At 31.5% G+C, this 18,964-nt stretch overlaps 2 long non-coding RNA genes across 2 annotated transcripts; both read right to left on the reverse strand.

Annotated features, from left to right (window-relative positions):
• Nucleotides 1-2,367, reverse strand: LOC143070863 (uncharacterized). Its single transcript, XR_012976746.1, has 3 exons — nt 2,256-2,367; nt 790-904; nt 1-188 (listed from the first exon to the last, which is right to left on the reverse strand). It is a non-coding gene; the product is annotated as an uncharacterized LOC143070863 (long non-coding RNA).
• A 5,630-nt stretch (nt 2,368-7,997) lies between these two features.
• Nucleotides 7,998-14,585, reverse strand: LOC143070864 (uncharacterized). The gene is made up of 3 exons (XR_012976747.1): nt 14,423-14,585; nt 11,353-11,467; nt 7,998-8,594 (listed from the first exon to the last, which is right to left on the reverse strand). It is a non-coding gene; the product is annotated as an uncharacterized LOC143070864 (long non-coding RNA).
• Between the last annotated feature and the right edge of the window lie 4,379 nt (nt 14,586-18,964).

Raw genomic sequence — 18,964 nt, forward strand, 5'->3', positions numbered from 1 at the left:
CATGACTTTAATCCTGTACAACCACAACACTTTCACCAATAACGAATCATTGCTCACTTGTTTATTTGCCAACTCCAGCAACCGAAGTACATTTTTTACTGCTATCCAACTTCAAAACCGCCCGTTGAGTACAGCCCTCCTTAATAATTTTACATTCTGGCCCCACGCTTGTTATTTCAATGCCTATTCTAAAATGACATATACACACAGATTTATTTCACAATTTTTACTTACATATATCATAGGAATAAACGGCTATCATGGACAATATATGAATACTAGTTGTATTTAGAAAATAATCACTGGTTTGAAACAATGGGTAACTGACATGTTCAGTAGTATCCGTCTATCTTCCGAAGGGTTCGTATAAATTAGCCCTTTATATTTTTATTTAGTTTTTTATAGACCATTGTTTGTTTTTCGTCGTTTCTCATTTTTTTCACCATAATTTGTTGCTGAATCTGCACTTAGTGGTTTTGATTCTCCCTTTGGTTTCTTCCGCATATTTTTTAATATAAACTTTGCAATTCATCATCAGTGTCTCAAAAACCCCAAATCATCTCAATAAAACTACTTGAATACAAGAAGACTAGTTGATTTTTTGTTATTTGCTTTACGTCCAGTTGCAAATCGATGATGACAGTTGACGGTGAAATTTAGAGTTTCCAGATTTTCATAGTTTTTATGTGACCAAAATATTAATTGAGTGAGAATGTTTGTAAGTTATGACTTGCGAGAAATTTTGATCGCCAGATTTTTGTTAAAAGAGTCGTTGAGTTTTAAACTTACGAACAACAGGAAAACGTTTTTTTAGAACAACTGCACTTTACGCATTGTGGGAAAAAACTAATGGTCTCCCCTTTTCGTATGAAGTTACCTTCATAGAAACATCCGTAGGAATTTTCTGTAAGAAAAACAAAGCTCTGTCAAGTAAAAAAATGTGGTATGATTGCCAATGAGACAACTCTCTACAATAGATCAAATGACACAGAAATCAAAAACTGGTACACCGTCGGCATTCAACAATGAGCAAAGCACGTACTACATAGTCAACAATAAAAGGTCCGGCTTAACCCCATAGTCATATCTTTATCTCTCGTTTACGTAGAAAAAATTACTGAAGATTTTCTTGCTATTATTTTCATTTCTATATTTAAAAAATTGATATTTTTGCAGATGCTTGATATTTAAGTATACCAACAATATGCGTAATTACTTTTTTTGTTTTGATTCTTATTTTTTGTAGTCGCTAGTTATAACAGGCGACAAAACTTCATACTTTCTATAATCCAGTTAACATGGATAATATGCGATGTTAAAATTTTTATACAGGTTTTCTGTAGACTCGTTGCTGTGTGTTTTTATTGATGTTAATAATCATTATGTTATCAAATTCTATATAAGTATATTGATGTCATTGTAAATAAGAGTTGTCATGGCGAACCCACACACCTCCAACCCCCTTGTCCCCCAAAAGAGAAGAAACGTTTTTTTTTTTAGAAAGAAATAAATGCATCACTGGTGTTAGATAATTTCGAATTAAATAAGATCATTTTTCTATTTTTTTTAATGTCACAGTGTTTAGGCTGTCATTGGACTAATTTAATTAAGCGGTGCTTTTTCTTTCATTATTAAATGAGTTATATTAAGCATTCTGTTTGACTACGTTCATCGTGAGCTGGATGTGGTTTAACAAACTTCCACATAAAACACATGTACAAGATTTCCACAGACAAAACAAAGCTGAAAATTTAGATTGATTAATTGATAAATTAGTTGTTTACTGTATGAAAGTGGAATTATATCAAGCATTCTAACCACGAGAATGTATGAAAACCACAAGTGACCATACTTCTATTCCCCATTTAGAATAGCGTTGGAAATAGATTTCCATTTTCCATTTATCGGTGTATGTAGCCTAACGCTTAATCAAACTAGCAGGTATTAACCCTAAATCAGTTATAAAATCAAACAAACACTCCATAAAAGAGGCAGTTGTTTTGACAAAGAAAAAATAATCAATTTTCCATGATCTAAATTCAAACGAAATACTATTATTTATAAAACACCCGCAAAAAAAAATGAATTACAAAAGTTATAATTTTGAAGTTTTAATATGGAAGTTCATTCTCATTTGTAAACGGAGAATTGTTCCACATAACCGGATAAGTAAGTTCTACCATTCAAAATGAAGGAAATCGGTATCAGATTGATCTGGTAATTTTCAACAGTATATTTCTATATTAAAACATTACCTGAAACTGACTCTGCTTTACACCAAGAATAGCATTCTCTAAATGCAAGAATCACAACCATAAAGAACAAGATGTTATATTTCATTGTTGAACTAGAAGTCTGTGCGCTCGAAAAAATATTTTTCAAATGATTGGTATTTTGAAATATGCGATTTTTATATACTTATTCATACAATTCGTCATAACATTATAAAAAATGATCAACGTTAATATTGTTTTATTTTAAAAAAAATTATTCCATCTGTTTCTTTATCATTAAAACGATATTAATATGTCATCTTACCTTGAGAATGCGGAAATACGATACAGTTATTGGTCTAATCTTCTTGTGACATGCTGTAATTGAAACTTTTTTAAAACTGTTCCAATGTATTACACATAAAATAATTAATAGCAAAGGCTAAACATGTCGTCTGCGTCAAAACTTGGCAGCTTAGAATTTTTATATAGATATAAGAAGGTGTGATATGAGTGTCAATGAGACAATCCTCTCATCAGATGTATGTTGGCATGTGATTAAAAAGTCAGGTGTCTTTGTAGAATCAACTCCCTTATGTGTTCCTGTACCCCCTTAATATAGTCATGCTATTAAATAAAGGTAACAGTAGTATACCGCTGTTCAAAACTCATAAATCTATGGACAAAAAACAAAATCGGGGTTACAAACTAAAACTGAGGGAAACGCATTAAATATTAGAGGAGAACAACGACACAACATTAAATATTAGAGGAGAACAACGACACAACATTAAAATGTAACACACACAGCAACGGACTAAGCATTAGACAACATTCGATGAGAATAACCAATATAACATCAAAACCAAATACATGAATTTGGGATAGAAAAGTACCGTGACACGTCTTATAGTAATGTGAATTAACACTCAAAAATAGGAGAAAACAAACGACACAACGGAAACACAACGTAAAAATGTTACACACACAGAAACGAACTATGATATAACAATGGCCATTTTCCTGACTTGGTACAGGACATTTTTAAAGAAAAAAATGGTGGGTTGAACCTGGTTTTGTGGCATGCCAAACCTCGCACTTTGATGGCACTGTTAAATATAACATTAAAATGACAACATAATAATATAGGACTACAATACAAATAAATAGCAGAACGTATTAGGCATAGAAACACATGAATAATAGATAACAAAAGGCATCAGGTTTAAAATTCATTACGTCAAAAACGCGACTCGTCCAAACAAGACCCACCAGCGACGCCCAGATATAAAAGTTCGAAAGTCAAAAAAAGGAGGACAAAGCTGTACAGCTCTGAGGATCAAAAGTTGAAAAAGGTTGTGCCAAATACGGCTAGGGTTTTTTTGCTTGTGATAAAAACATCCTTATTATATAGAACAATTTATGCTATTGCAAACAGTAAATTTTATCAAATGAATATAAAAGATTTACATGGTCAAACTGACGTTAACTAATTACAGAAAACAAAACCATAATACATAATGCATTGAAGACCAACACAGAAAATAGACACACCCGACTCAGTGACAAACCAGGCCTGAACGCAAAAAATCATAACCATGACGTCACATACGAAGTGTTGAAAAGATACAATATTACGTCATGCAGACATTTGAATTGCTGAAACAGCACAAATATGACGTCATATTTGAAAAATTATTTCTAAAAAATAAGATAGAAATAGGATTGAATTAAGATTATAATAGAACTAAAACTGATATTACATTTAAACACAATGCACATCGCAACGTTATGTTGCCTTACCAAGTATTGGCCCTTTTTAGTGTTATGTCTCCGTTACTCATCATTTTTAAAACATTCATTATTCTTTTTATCGACAGTGTGTCGTCATGCATTTCTTTGATACATTAACGGGAGTGAACCTGAAGATGTGTTGTTGCTGGATTGATAAGTGATGTCATTGCCAAATATTTCCGAGTATCAAGTACTGTCCATGATCGTAACAAATATCAGGCAGTAAGATAACGGACAAATATACAAATTGCCAATTAAAAGCAATATCATCCAAATTAACCTGATTCGACCACTGAAATTTCAATACATTTATCATAAAAACAAAAGCGCCGTTCAATATTCATAAATCGATTGAGCTAAAACAAATCCAGGTCACAAATAAAAACCGAGGGAACACATCAACTATAAGAATATACAACGGAACGGCAGATACACTGAACTATTTGGAAACAATTGCCTTATTCCTGGCAGAACATTTTAAGACAGAATATTTTGTTGAGCCTGGTTTTATGACTAGCCAAGCCTCCTCCTCAATGCTCTTCAACTTTGTACTTGTTTGGGTTTATAAATATTTTTGATTTGAGCGTCACTGATGAGTCTTATGAAGACGAAACGCGCGTCTGGCGTACTAAATTATAATCCTGGTACCTTTGATAACTACTCCCACATATATGCCAAGGTAAAAAATACCGCTTATGTTAATATATTAGTGTTTTGATTGACCTAAGTTGAATTTAATATACTAGTACAATAGTTTTAAATATGTGTATTTCAATGTAACGAAGATTGTAAAAATCAAGAAGGATAAAAAGATACATAGAGGTTAAAAAAAGATCAAAGTCAAATGACAGGGACCGCCACAATACAAATAGTTGGTACACAATTTACCTAACACATTTCTTAGTTTTTGTTATAGATACACATATTTTCTTTAAACGTTTTGGCTCTTCCTGTCGAAACGATGTAGATAACGGGATGTCATATATATTGATGTTTACGGTGATGTAGTTTATATAGCTTCATATATATAAAGGCAACAGTAGCATACCGCTGTTCAAAAGTCCTAAATCGATAGAAGATAAAACAAATCCAGGTTACAAACTAAAACCGAGGACAACATATCAACTATAAAAGTAAAAACACAAAAATACTGAACTCCGAGGAAAATTCAAAAAGGAAAGTCCCAACTCAAATGGCAAAATCAAAAGTTCAAACATATCAAACGAATGGATAACAACTGTCATATTCCTAACTTGGATTAGGAAAACAACGAAACAACAGGAAATTGATGCACAAAAAAAACAAACAAATAGCATACAACATACATAGAAACGAACTTTAAGATAACAACTGCCATATTCTTGACTTGGTACAAAATAGTTTAAGGTCATTTAACGAATATTTAATTAATAATGAGTTTGTGCATCACTGTTATGATATCTTTTCATGAACACGTATGATTCTTCAGCCTGTCGACACCTTTTTTGCATTGCACAAGAAATGGCTTGCTCAGACTGCTTATGACGTTTAGAAGGAATTCTGAATATGATAAATATAATGTACTACATTTATATTCTAGAGATACAATAAATTAAGAATTTGTAAAAATAGGTCTATAAATGTATAGATTGTAGTGAAAAATCTACAAAAATTAGAACATCAAACTTCTTCCAGCTTAAGAGTAGTTGCCAACTGTTTAAAGTTAAGTTGGACTATCCATGTCTGACGTAAATATATAAAGTTTCCTAGTCTTTGTACATTCAAAATTCTGTTATTTATTTAATTAAAACCATATACTTTGGATTTTGGACCTTGTTTAGTTACTGGTTCGGCTAACTCCAAGATTAATCCTAAATTCATCTATAATGACTGAAGCAACTGTGACGACTGAAAAAGTAAAATCACAAAAATACTGAACTCCGATGAAAATTCAAAAAGGAAAGTCCCCAATCAAATCGCAAAATCAAAAGATCAAACACATCAAACGAATGGATAACAACTGTTATATTCCTGACATGGTACAGGGATTTTCTTATGTAGAAAATGGTGGATTGAACCTGGTTTTATAGCTAGCTAAACCTCTCACTATTATGACAGTCGCATCAAATTCCATTATATTATCAACGATGCGTGAACAAAACTAAAAGGACACAATAGGTAAAAATGTCAAAAATAGGGGTACAACAGTCAGCATTGTGTTATCATCTTAATCACTATAAAAAAAACAAATGTAACCAAGAAGCACAAAAAGGCAAACATCAAATTTAACATCCTCATTTTGCTTATATTATACGATTTCATTTATCTATGTAAAATCCACCCATAAAGGATGGAAGGTTTTAAGTACTGGTGTAAAATTGCGCGTTTGAAATTCGCACAGGTAGACATAAAATTAGAGCCGCGTAAAATAGATATAACAAAAAACAGACTTAACAGTAAAAGTAATGATAATAAATGAAGTAATTGTTTGGTTCAAAGTATGACGGGATACATAAGTACAGAGTCACGTCAAATGTACATCACAACAGACTTAACAGTAAAAGTAATATTAATAAATAAAATAACTGATTGTTTGATCTTCCCTGGACGAGGCGGTGTTTGTCGTTTTAACCTTTCAAAAGTTGGAAATAATTAGTGGCTGGTGCAACATTAACGGCAAAATATCATTGCTCAAAACAAGTGTTATGAACTCTTTTAAAACTACAAAAATGTGTTTTTCATTCAAAAAAGAGAAATAGAAGCTTTCAAATTTTGTTTTATTTCATGATACTTATTGTTACAACTTTTAAACTAGTGCAAAAAATCAAAAATACCATGGCTATGTTAAAGTATTGAACAATATTTTCCAATTTTATTTTGCGTTCAAGATACTTATTGGAGCAATAGATATTTCAATTTAAACGTTGACTTATAACACGAGGGGTTTCACTAATTTTGCATGGTTGAGGGGTCAAAATATCATGCCTAAGAAAATAGAAAAAGGGGTGAAATGCATACATTTTTATTCGATCTCTTGGAAGATGAATGTCAATGGATGCAGAAAAGGTATTACTAAAATATAATGGAATTAAACGTTTTGGCAGAATTCAAAAATTAGACCTACGAAGTAATAAACTCATCAAAATTATCTGAATAAAAATTGAGTAATGCATACGCAAGGTTTGTCTACAAAAGACTCATCGGTGACGCTTGAAACAAAAAAATAAATAAAAATAAGGTACAAAGTTGAAGAGTATTGAAGACACGAAGAAAAAAAACCATCAACTAAGATAATCTAATCTTGTCGTAGACAATCCTTAGTATTTCGCAAGTTTTTTGATGTTTGTAATTGTGATCATTTTAATGATAATTCATGTTAACACAAAAGTGCTGACTATTGGACTGGTATTTACCATCAGTGGTATTGACGCAGACGTTTAAACGAACTTCATCATAGATACAACAACAAAAAAGTCAAAACGTCGTAATTATTTTGTCAAGGAAGGTGTTAAAGCAAAATAAATACACCAAATATATGTAGTCCAGGATCTTAGAGTTCTCGGATCAATTTAAACGTTTCGTGTCCAAAGCTATGTTACTTATTGGACGAACCACCAAAAAGCCTTTTGATTAATATGTGTATATTGAGATAGGAGAAGACCATTCGGACAGCTTTCACTAATTAAGGAATGACTGTAATATTTTTTATGTTATTTCGAATAGACAGAAAAAATATTACAGTCATTTTTTATAATTTAATTCTAAATTCCATTTTAAACCGTAGAAAACCACGAAAAAACGTTGATGACGTCACGGTCACATGACTAAATTATGTCTATGGGCTCATAACAAAATAACGTCAGCCAATCAGAAGACGCGTTACATCCAAAATTAAATTATTAAGCAATACCAAAAAAATAGAAAGTAATATTAATTGGGCTTATCAACAATCTCATGTAAACACTTATACAATTTCCAGTGGCCTAAACTGATATCAATTTGATTCGAATATATAAACTATAGATTTATTTTACATCCAACATAATGTTTCCTTGGAGACATTTTGTTAATTCGGATATCAACACACAGAGCATCACTTGCTGAAAAGGACAAAGCTTTGAAAAGTGAAAGATAAAGATGTTACACGTATATGGAACAATATAAGATGGGGCACACGTCTGAGGAAAGAACAAATTTGTGAGGTTACTGTTATAAAAAGTAAAATAACAAAATTACTTGACTCAGAGGAAAATTCAAAACGGAAAGTCCCTAATCAAATGGAAAATTCAAATGATAAAACATATCAAACGAATTAATTGTCATGATTAAAAAATATATTCCAACAAAACTATACAAGTTCTCCTTTAATATATACATTATATATATATATAATGTAATAATGTCATACGGTCTGGAACATGGTTTAATTCCAAAATACCACAACGCTTCCACCAATAATGAATAAGAATCACACTGGTTTACTTGCCAACTGCTCCACCTATTGAAGTGCATTCTTTACTGCTATCCGACCTCAAAACTGCTCGTTGACCACATTCTTCCTGAATAATTTTACATTCTGGCCCCACGCTTGTAATTTCAATGCCTATTCTACAATGATATATACATTCAAATTTCTTTTTACAATTTTTATTTTCCATATATTGTTTGAATAGACGTTGATCATGGTCTATATATAAATACAAGTTGTATTAAAAAAATGTAGACTTGAAACGATGGATATCCAACACATTGAGTAGAATCAGTCTACCTTTCGGAAGGAGTTGTATTGCATAGTCTTAATATTTTTGGGTAGTGTTTTGTAGACGGTGCTTGTTTGTTTTTCTTTTTCGTTTTTCTTCTTTCCGTTATCTAATTTGCTAGGATTTTGTAGCTGAATTTCACTGAAGAGTTTCGATTCTCCCTTTGGGTTTTTCTTCAAATTTTTTAATGTATATATTTCAAATTATCACAGTTCAAGACACTCATGAAATTTGCTTTGTATTATTATTATAAAGCATATGGAAAAGTTATAAACATCAAAAATCTTTTTTTTTTCTATTAAGACGAAATAAATTGAAAAAAACAGTTCACAATAATTTATGAAAATAATGTTATCCTATATTCTGTTGATACATATATGTTGGCATGTCACAATATCATATTTTTCTTTGACTGTTTATGCAGTCTTTCAACTAAATCCATTGGGTATGTAATGATGAATATTTTTATTTTAGATACATAGTTTTATTTTGTTTGTCTTTATTGGTTTTGAAATGGCTATCATTGTGTTGACATGAATATCAATTATATGGTCATTTTTATAAATGTTCTGTTGACAAAACTCTGAATTTTTCGAAAAACTAAAGATTTTTCATCCCAGGAATAGATTACCTTAGCCACAGTCGCCTGAAAATTTCATAAATATAGCGAAAAAATGGGGGAAATAAAATAATTTTAGTAGTATTTTATAGAATAATATAAAAAATGGGTGAAACAAAATATTTTTAGTAGTATTATATGGAAAAATATTATTCTATATATTACTACTAAAAATATTTCATTTCCCCCATTTTTTCGTTAATTATAAAATCTTCATGCGACTGTGCCTTAGCCGTATTTGGCACAACTTTTTGGAATTTTGGGTCCTCAGTGCTCCTCCACTTTGTACTTGTTTGGCTTCATAACTATTTTGATCTTAGCGTCACTGATGAGTCAAATGTAGACGAAACGCGCGTCCGGCGTATTAAATTTTAATCCTGGTACCTATGATAACTATCAATAGCTACGAGTATTCTTAAATCTATACTTAACGTGTTTTAATGTTTTTAGTCGTTTTGGGGCTTTGAATGTTCTTATATCGTTATACAAATCTCTTTAAAAATGAAAATTTAGGGCCCTGAAAATGTTTAACCATCCACATTCTGTATTTGCCTCTCCCAAGCAGGAACCAGTATTCCATTGTTTGTCATTTGTTACAGTATATCATATTTGTTTTCGTTTATTGTTCTATATATAAATCAGGCTGTTTGTTTTCTCATATAAATTGTTTTGCATTTGTCACGTTGGTGCCTTTTATAGCTTGCTATGTAGTATTGGTTTTGTTCATTGTTGAAACTTTTTCGGACGGTTCAAACTAATAAATGATGTGGCCTTAAGTAGAGAGTTTTCATTTGCATTTTGCAATCATATCATATGTTCATATTTCTATATTTGTTGTTTTATCATTAGATTATTATTTTTTTGTATTTCTTTTACTCGTTAATGGTCTGGTTTTGAAATTCTTAACATTACAAATTGGTTTGAATTAGAAAAAAAGCTTTAGCTGATTTTACTTTTACTGTTTTATATTATACATTTATTGTTACAAATCTGAATTGTTACTATCCTTTTTTGAATGAAATATCATGTATTTTATTTTTTAAAATATTCTGTCATAATCCAGATAATTATTTAAAAACGTAATATATAGTTTTTAACAGGTTCATAAATGCCATACATGAATAAACCAAGAACGTGTTTATTAAACTATTGGAACACAGATAGTAAATTTCCACAAATGCTTAAAATATAGGTCAGTAAAATCCCCAATTTATTTAGAAATCCAAATACAAGAGTAGTAATAAAAAGATGTGACAGATAAAGGCAACAGTAGTATACCGCTGTTCAAAACTCATAAATCTATGGACAAAAAACAAAATCGGGGTAACAAACTAAAACTGAGGGAAACGCATTAAATATAAGAAGAGAATAACAACACAACATTAAAATGTAACACACACAGCAACGGACTAAGCATTAGACAAAATCCGATGAGAATAACCAATATAACATCAAAAGCAAATACATGTATTTGGGATAGAAAAGTACCGTGACACGTCTTATAGTAATGTGAATTCACACTCAAATGTAGGAGAAAACAAACGACAGGAGTGACAATGAGACAACTCTTCATCCAAAAACTATATACGACTTGTTTAAGCCCAGTTGCAAATAGATAATTAATGGTTTATTAACTGTCGGTAAGTAAAACAAAAACAGCATTTTCTTATCCATAAAATTAAGATTATCAAAACTATAATAGTTAACTATCATGCGACCCTTTACAAAATCAATTGAGTTAGCTATAAAACCAGATTAAATCCACCATTTTTTACGTAAGAAAATGCCTGTACCAAATCAGGAATATGACAGTTTTTATCAATTCGTTTGATGTGTTTGAGCTGTTGATTTGCCATCGATTAAGGATGTACTTTCCGTTTTGAATGGAGTATTTTTGTGAGTTTACTTTTCACTTGTAAGTTATGACTTGTGATTATTTTTAATTGCAAGATTTTTGATAATAGAGTCGATGAGTGTAAAGACTTACGAACAGCATGACAATGTTGTTTTAGAACAAGTACACTTTACACACTGTGGAAAAAGGCTGATAGTCTGGCCTTTTCGTATGAAGTTACCTTCATAATAACAACCCAAGGAATTTTCTAAAAAGAAAAACAAACCTTTATTAATCAAATTACATTATATATATATAACACGAAATTAAATTGAATAAAATGTAAGATGTAGTGTATGGGTATAAATGGTTTTAGATTTTCAGAGTTACGTCCATAATCCATTTCCTTCAACCCATGCATTTATTGCCTGAATAGAGATTACGTGTAGCTTTCCTTTAAACTAAAAATTCAAAACTCACATAGTACCATCTTTATCTCTAGTTTAAGTAGCAGGAAGAACTGAAGACGCACATTTGGTTTAACATTGATCGTCACATTGATATTCGAAAACAAAAGTACTAAGAATCGTGTTTTGCAAAACTTCTAGGAATTTTGGTCCTTGATCCTCTTCAACTTCGTACTTTATTCGGCCTTATAAACTGTTTATGATAAGAACGTCACTGATGCGCGTCTGGCCTTAATACAAAATATAAATCCTGATATCTATGATGAGTTTATTTAATTTAATTTCTAAATTAATATATGTACGAATAGTTCTCCAGTCTAAAATTGGTTTAAAATGTTGTTTTGTGAATAAATTGTGTGAGCAGTAACTGTACCAAGTCAGGAATATGACAGTTGTTATCCATTCGTTTTGTGTATTTGAGCTTTTGATTTTGCCATTTGATTAGGGACTTTCCGTTTTGAATTTTCCTCGGAGTTAAGTATTTTTGTGATTTTACTTTTTTTTGGCATATTTTCTACTAGTTGTATACCAATTATCCATTATTTTCTTCTGCATCAAACTGCTGAAACACAAATAATCATATGCACATAGTTGCTATAAAAACTACAAAATCATCTAAATAAAATAGGTGATTAATCATATTTACCGTTTGTTTTCTCTTATTTTTGAGTGTAAATTGACATTGCGATAAGACGTGTCACGGTACTTGTCTATCCCAAATTCATGTATTTGGTTTTGATGTTATATTTGTTATTCTCGTGGGATTTTGTCTGATGCTTGGTCCGTTTCTGTGTGTGTTAGTTACATTGTAATGTTGTGTCGTTGTTCTCTTCTTATATTTATGCGTTTCCCTCAGTTTTGGTTTGTTACCCCGATTTTGTTTTTTGTCCATGGATTTATGAGTTTGAACAGCGGTATACTACTGTTGCCTTTATTTACATACATAGAGAAACAAAAGTAGAATTAAAACCACAAAATATAAGACATAAAACAATATCAAATCATAATAACAAATAAAACTTCTAAACTAAATACATGAATGTTGGATGTACAAATACCGATACATGTCTAATAGCAATGCAAATTCACACTCAACAAAAAAGTAATAGGTCACGCTCGCTACCTAAAAAAAAACAAACGACAAAGATGGTAAACCACAATCCATTACTTGGTAAAAATGTCTAGCTACTTTAGAAACAGACATATCGTATAGATCAACCAATTCATGATGGTGTCCATAAAATTTACTGGATGTCGTTTTTAATCTTTCCTTTTAATAACTCTGTTGGCTCAGTTGCTGCGTATATACCTGTACATGAAATCCGTATAGGGAAAATAGTTATTAAAGGTACCAGGATTATAATTTAGTACACTAGACGCGCGTTTCGTCTGCATATGACTCATAGTGACGCTCATATCAAAATATTTATAAAGCCAAACAATTACAAAGTTGAAGAGCATTGAGGATCCTAAATTCCAAAAAGTTGTGCCAAATACGGCTAGGGTAATCTATATAAAAAAGAAGATGTGGTATGATTGCGAATGAAACAACTATCAACAAAAGACCAAAATGACACAGAAATTAACAACTATAGGTCATCGTACGGCCTTCAACAATGAGCAAAGCCCACACCACATAGTCAGCTATAAAAGGCCCCGATAATATAATATTAATGCCTGGCATAAAACAATCCTTAGTTTTTCGAAAAATTCAAAGTTTTGTAAACAGGAAATTTATAAAAATGACCACATTATTGATATTCATGTCAACACCGAAGTGTTGACTACTGGGCTGATGATTCCCTCCGGGACGAAACGTCCACCAGCAGTGGCATTGACCCAGTGGTGTGAATAGTTATCAAAAGTACCAGGATTATAATTAAGTACGCCAGACGCACGAGCATAACATATCAACTGAAATATGTAAATCCATACGATATGTATTAGTGTATGTTACTGCTGAGAAATAGAAAATTCGTAATTGGGAAGTTTGAATGGTCCCGTTAGTCATAGATTTTCGTTCATCATAGCCCACTTTCACAGACAAATCTTAACTGAAAATTTCGATTGATTTATTGAGTGTTTGTTTGCTTTACGAAAGTGGCAAATATTTCATGCATGTTTACCACGGGAATTATCTAACAAAAATTGTACCAGGTAGGTGCTGCATATCGACTACATATTATACATCCCGCATAGCCAAAAGGACACCCACTTTTTCAAGGTGTTTACTGCCGTGTCGAATAAAACAACACATATCTTCTATAACCATGTGACCCTTGTGCTTGAAAATTTGTTATAGCTTTGGTATTAGATAAGTATTTTCCTGTGTATGAGGCCCAACATTTAGTTAAAATTTTTATACTTATTCTGAGTTCCAGTTCTTATGTATTATATTGATCTATCATGTGATAAACCTTAAATCAGTTTTAATATTCAGACGAAGACTCAATTACAGATGTAGTTTTCTTTTGGCAAATTTACAGCACTAGAAAAGTAATGAATGTCCATATTATTAAATTAATCTTTAAGAAAAGAATTATACACGCATATTAAACACTCAAAAAATATTCAGTTATTATTTTAAATTTTTATTAGAGAAGTTTATTTACATTTATATTAATTAACGGTGACATGTTTTCACATTGCCGACTTAAGTTATTCATAACATTTTAGATAAATAAGATAGATTGATTAGTTACACTTGTTTCTAATTAATATTCGAAAGCACATATGTATATAACAAAACTAACTACCTGAAACTTGCTCCGCTCTGCACCATGAATGACATTCTCGAAATGAAATAATCACAATCACAAAGAAGAAAATGTTATATTTCATTGTTGAACTAGAAGTATATCTTTTCGCAGGACAAAATAATTTTCAAATGATTGGTATTTTAATGAGTCTTATTCGAACAATGTTTCTTATCTTTATAATAAATGATCACCGTTCATGTAGTTTTAACATTTGTATAAAAACAACATCCCATCTGTTTCAAAAACATTAAAACGCTATTAAAGTGTCATTATGACTTGGAAAAGCGAAAATATTATCCAATTCTTGGCGTAATCTTCATGTGACATGCTGTCATTTTGAAATGCATAGTTATGTTTTTCGCAAAAGGTCGTATCCGGGAGTAGGAAGTTTTCATTAAAAACCTATGTGATATTAATCTTCTTAAGAGGGATACAAAAGGGTTGAAGAGGTATCAATAATGTTTATTATATAATATTGTTATCATAGAATGATGAAGAAAAATAACTTACAATTCAAACTTGAGGAAATATGTTGCCCAAAAACAACCAACATCAAAAACTAAAGATGTCGTCTGTTTTAAATATTTTACAGCTATAAATTTAGTTTGACGGCACAATATTATCATGCTAATAAACGTTCTCATGACTAAGTGTTGGCTCCCTTTAAAGCTCCTTATTTCTATATCTGCAAAACACTACACAGAAACCAGAAGATTAACTTCAACAGTATAAAGTATAAAAATATAGTTTGGAGCCCCGCTAGGGACATGCAAAGAAAAACAAACAGTGTGCGCACAAAATAATATATTGTGCGCACAATTTAAATATATTGTGCGCACAACTTAAACATATTGTGCACACAAATTAAATATATTGTACGCACAAAATGATATAGTGTGCGTTAAATTCTCTAACTTTACACATGGTACGGGGCTTCAATGTCTCCTTTTTATTGTGACATAATGGAGAAATGCATAAGGTTTTCTTTTGCAATGGGGCTAGAATACATGAAAATACTCTAGCAAAAAATCATTAGTACATTTGTATCGACTCCTTGTCATGAATACTGAAGAAGTTACGTTTATTTCGTCTGAAACTTGACCAACAGATTCGTTTGAAGCCTCCACTTTCTATCATAGTTTATTGGAACGGTTTGAAACAGACTTGGCAATACAGCGAGGACACTATCGATCTTATGTCGACGTTGATAATATGATTTTACCTGTTTTCATGTACCAAATATAAAACTACTATTTGCACTTATGCATTATACTTTATGTCTGAAAATCTCAAGATTTGTTTAAGTTGATTGACACAAGACTGGCATGTTTCTCAATTCACGACTTTGATTTTGTTATGCTCCATCAACGATGGAGATGGTCATTTTATTTAAAAGTCTTTACGTCCGTTACACGTACAAGTTTGTTTTAATATGACTATGTTTGATCAAGATTAAATACGGTTTTGACTTAAAATGTACTGTTCGTTATTGAAATGTGATGTGTGTGTTCAGTCTAAGAAATTCACCATTAAGTTGTGATCAAATAAAAGATAAAACTGAGTACATATATAAATCAGCAGATGCAATATGAGTGCCAATAAGACAGCTCTCCATCAAAGTCATAATTTATTAAAAGTTAACAATTATTGTTAATAGTATGGTCTTCATCACGGAGCGTTGGCTCACACCAAACAGCAAACTATAAAAGGCCCGAAATGATTTTAACACAAGAGTGCACACGCTGAAATGTCTCGCCTTCTTTTTTTTATCATTGATATTAAAATGATAGTCCTAAATATACAGATGTATTACAACAGTCACATAAAATTTACATTAACCAAGAAAACTAAACATTGACCAATGAATCATGAAAATTATGTCAGGGTCAGATGAACCATACCAGGCAGACATGTACAGCTAACAATTCTTCTGTACAACAACTATAGTCGACATATTGCTTATAGTTTAAGAAAAGAAGACAAAAACACAAAACCTTTACACTGATTAATGAACCGTGAAAATGAGGTCAAGGTCAAATAAAATCTGCTCGACTGACATATACATGATATAGTTCATAAGATAATTCCATGCACCAAATATAGTTGACCTATTGCAGATAGTATAAGAAAAAAAAACGAATACTCAAAAACTTAACTTTGACTACTGAACCATGAAAATGAGGTCAAGGTCAGATGACACCTGCCAGCTAGACATGTACACCTTACAATCAATCATTCAATACACTAAATATAGTAGACCTATTGCATACAGATAAGAAAAACAGACCAAAATACATAAACTTAAAACTATAACCACTAAACCATGAAAATGGGGTCAAGGTCAGATGATACCTGCCAGTTGGACATGTACACCTTACATTCCTTCCATACACCGAATATACTAGACCTATTGCTTATAGTATCTGAGATATGGACTGGACCACCAAAACTTTACCTTGTTCACTGATCCATGAAATGAGGTCGAGGTCAAGTGAAAACTGTCTGACGGGCATGATGACCTTGCAAGGTACACATATAATAGATAAAGTTATCCTTTTACTTAAAATTAGAGAGAATTAAACATTAAAAAAAATATAAACTTTTTTTTCAAGTTGTCACTGAACGATTTAAGGAGGGTCGAGGGTATAAAGATTCAGAAAAAAATTAAACATTTCTATTTTCATTACAAATCTTATCTATTACCTTATTAGTTTTTACTTTATCATATGGTACAAAAATCATTCAAATAAATCAATTCGTTTAGGCCCCAGATGACTTTTAAAATGTATGTATCATTGAAAAAGCTTCAAATTATCTCCCTTTGGTGCAAAAATGCCATTTTTTGGCATTAAAATTGAAATATCTTTTTGAACTCATCGGTGACCTATATTTTTTGTTATTGTTACTTTCAAATAAGCTGTACTTAAACTAAATTATTGTAAAATTTTAGCGATTTCTGTAATTTAGTTCTTTTTTATTTCGATATTACCTATATTTCACCTATTAGTTCAACAGAAAAAAGCACTTTTACAAAAATGTATGCGTCTTTCGAAGGCAAATTGTGAGCGTAAATGAACGGTGACCCCATTTTTTTTCATTTTTTTTTTTTTTTTTCGATTTAGTATAAGATGAAGCTCATTTTTAGAAAAATATAGCGAAATCCTATATTAAGAAAAAAAATTGGTTTATACCCGCGAACACCCCTTAAATGAGGCCAAGGACATTGGACATGTGATTGACGGAAACTTCGTAACATGAGGCATCTATAGACAAAGTATGAAGAATCCAGGTCATCCACCTTTTTAAATATAAAGCTTTAAAGAAGATAGCTAACGCCGCCGCCACCGCCGCTGGATTTCTATCTCTATGTCGAGCATTCTGCGACATAAGTCGCAGGCTCTACCAAATCGATAAGCAAATATGAACCACACCAAAAAACGACAATCACTTAATAACAAGCTCCCGATATAGAACAGTATGCGTCTTATGATTTAATATGTTTAATAGTTGTGTACAAATGTTTCAGGTCAAGTTATAGTTTTATTCTGATTAAGAATAGTCAATGAACATGTATGCCTCAGTGGAATATTTCGAAAACATACAAAACAATTATGATTCATTTTTTCCAAATATGTTCCGTTTTGGGGCATCATTTTTATTCAAAAATTTGTGGCCCGATTGATCGCGATCGATGCGATTGTCAATGAGACAACAATATACATATACACCATAGCTCATACAAATACGGGTTATATTCTTCTCATATTTTTTATGATGGTATGATACTCAACACCTAACGGAAGGGAAAAGTAAACCATTATAGGTCAAAGTACGGTCTTTAACACGTAGCTAAGGCTTACACCGAACAGCAATCTATAAAGGATCCCCAAAATTACTTGTGTAACACCATTCAAACGTGAAAATCAACGGTCTAATGTAATCTTTATAAGAAACAAGAAACACTTAATAAGTTTAGTATGACGTCCATTTTGTTTATGGACCAGCTGAAGCACGCCTTTGGGTGCGGGATTTTCTTAGTGTATTGAAGAACCAAATGTATCTGAGAAACAAACCTTATACGACATGCGCGCCTTATAATTATTGTGTACATAAAATACAGTTAAACTATACCTCTATTATCGTATCTGAAAATTATAGACAAATTCTGACATATTTAACATTGACCAACAAACCATGAAAATAAAGTCAAGGTCAGATGATACCGACCAGACAAATATATTTACATTACAATCATTCCATAAAACAAATACAGGTCACTTATTCCTTATAGTATCTGAAAACAGACAAAACAAGAATCAAGGTCAGATTAATATTACTGCAAGATACATAATTACACCATACAAACATACATACCCCAAATATCTAACTAAATGCTAACAGTATCCGAGAAATACACCAAAACATAAATATTTTACTTTGCCGGACCACTTAACCCTCAAATTGAGGTCAAGGTCATATGACACCTGTCAAGTGGACATTTAGACATTAAAATCGTTCCATACAACCAAATATAAAAGA

This window comes from Mytilus galloprovincialis, chromosome 4 (assembly GCF_965363235.1).
Source record: "Mytilus galloprovincialis chromosome 4, xbMytGall1.hap1.1, whole genome shotgun sequence".
Classification (NCBI taxonomy): Eukaryota; Metazoa; Mollusca; class Bivalvia; order Mytilida; family Mytilidae; genus Mytilus; species Mytilus galloprovincialis.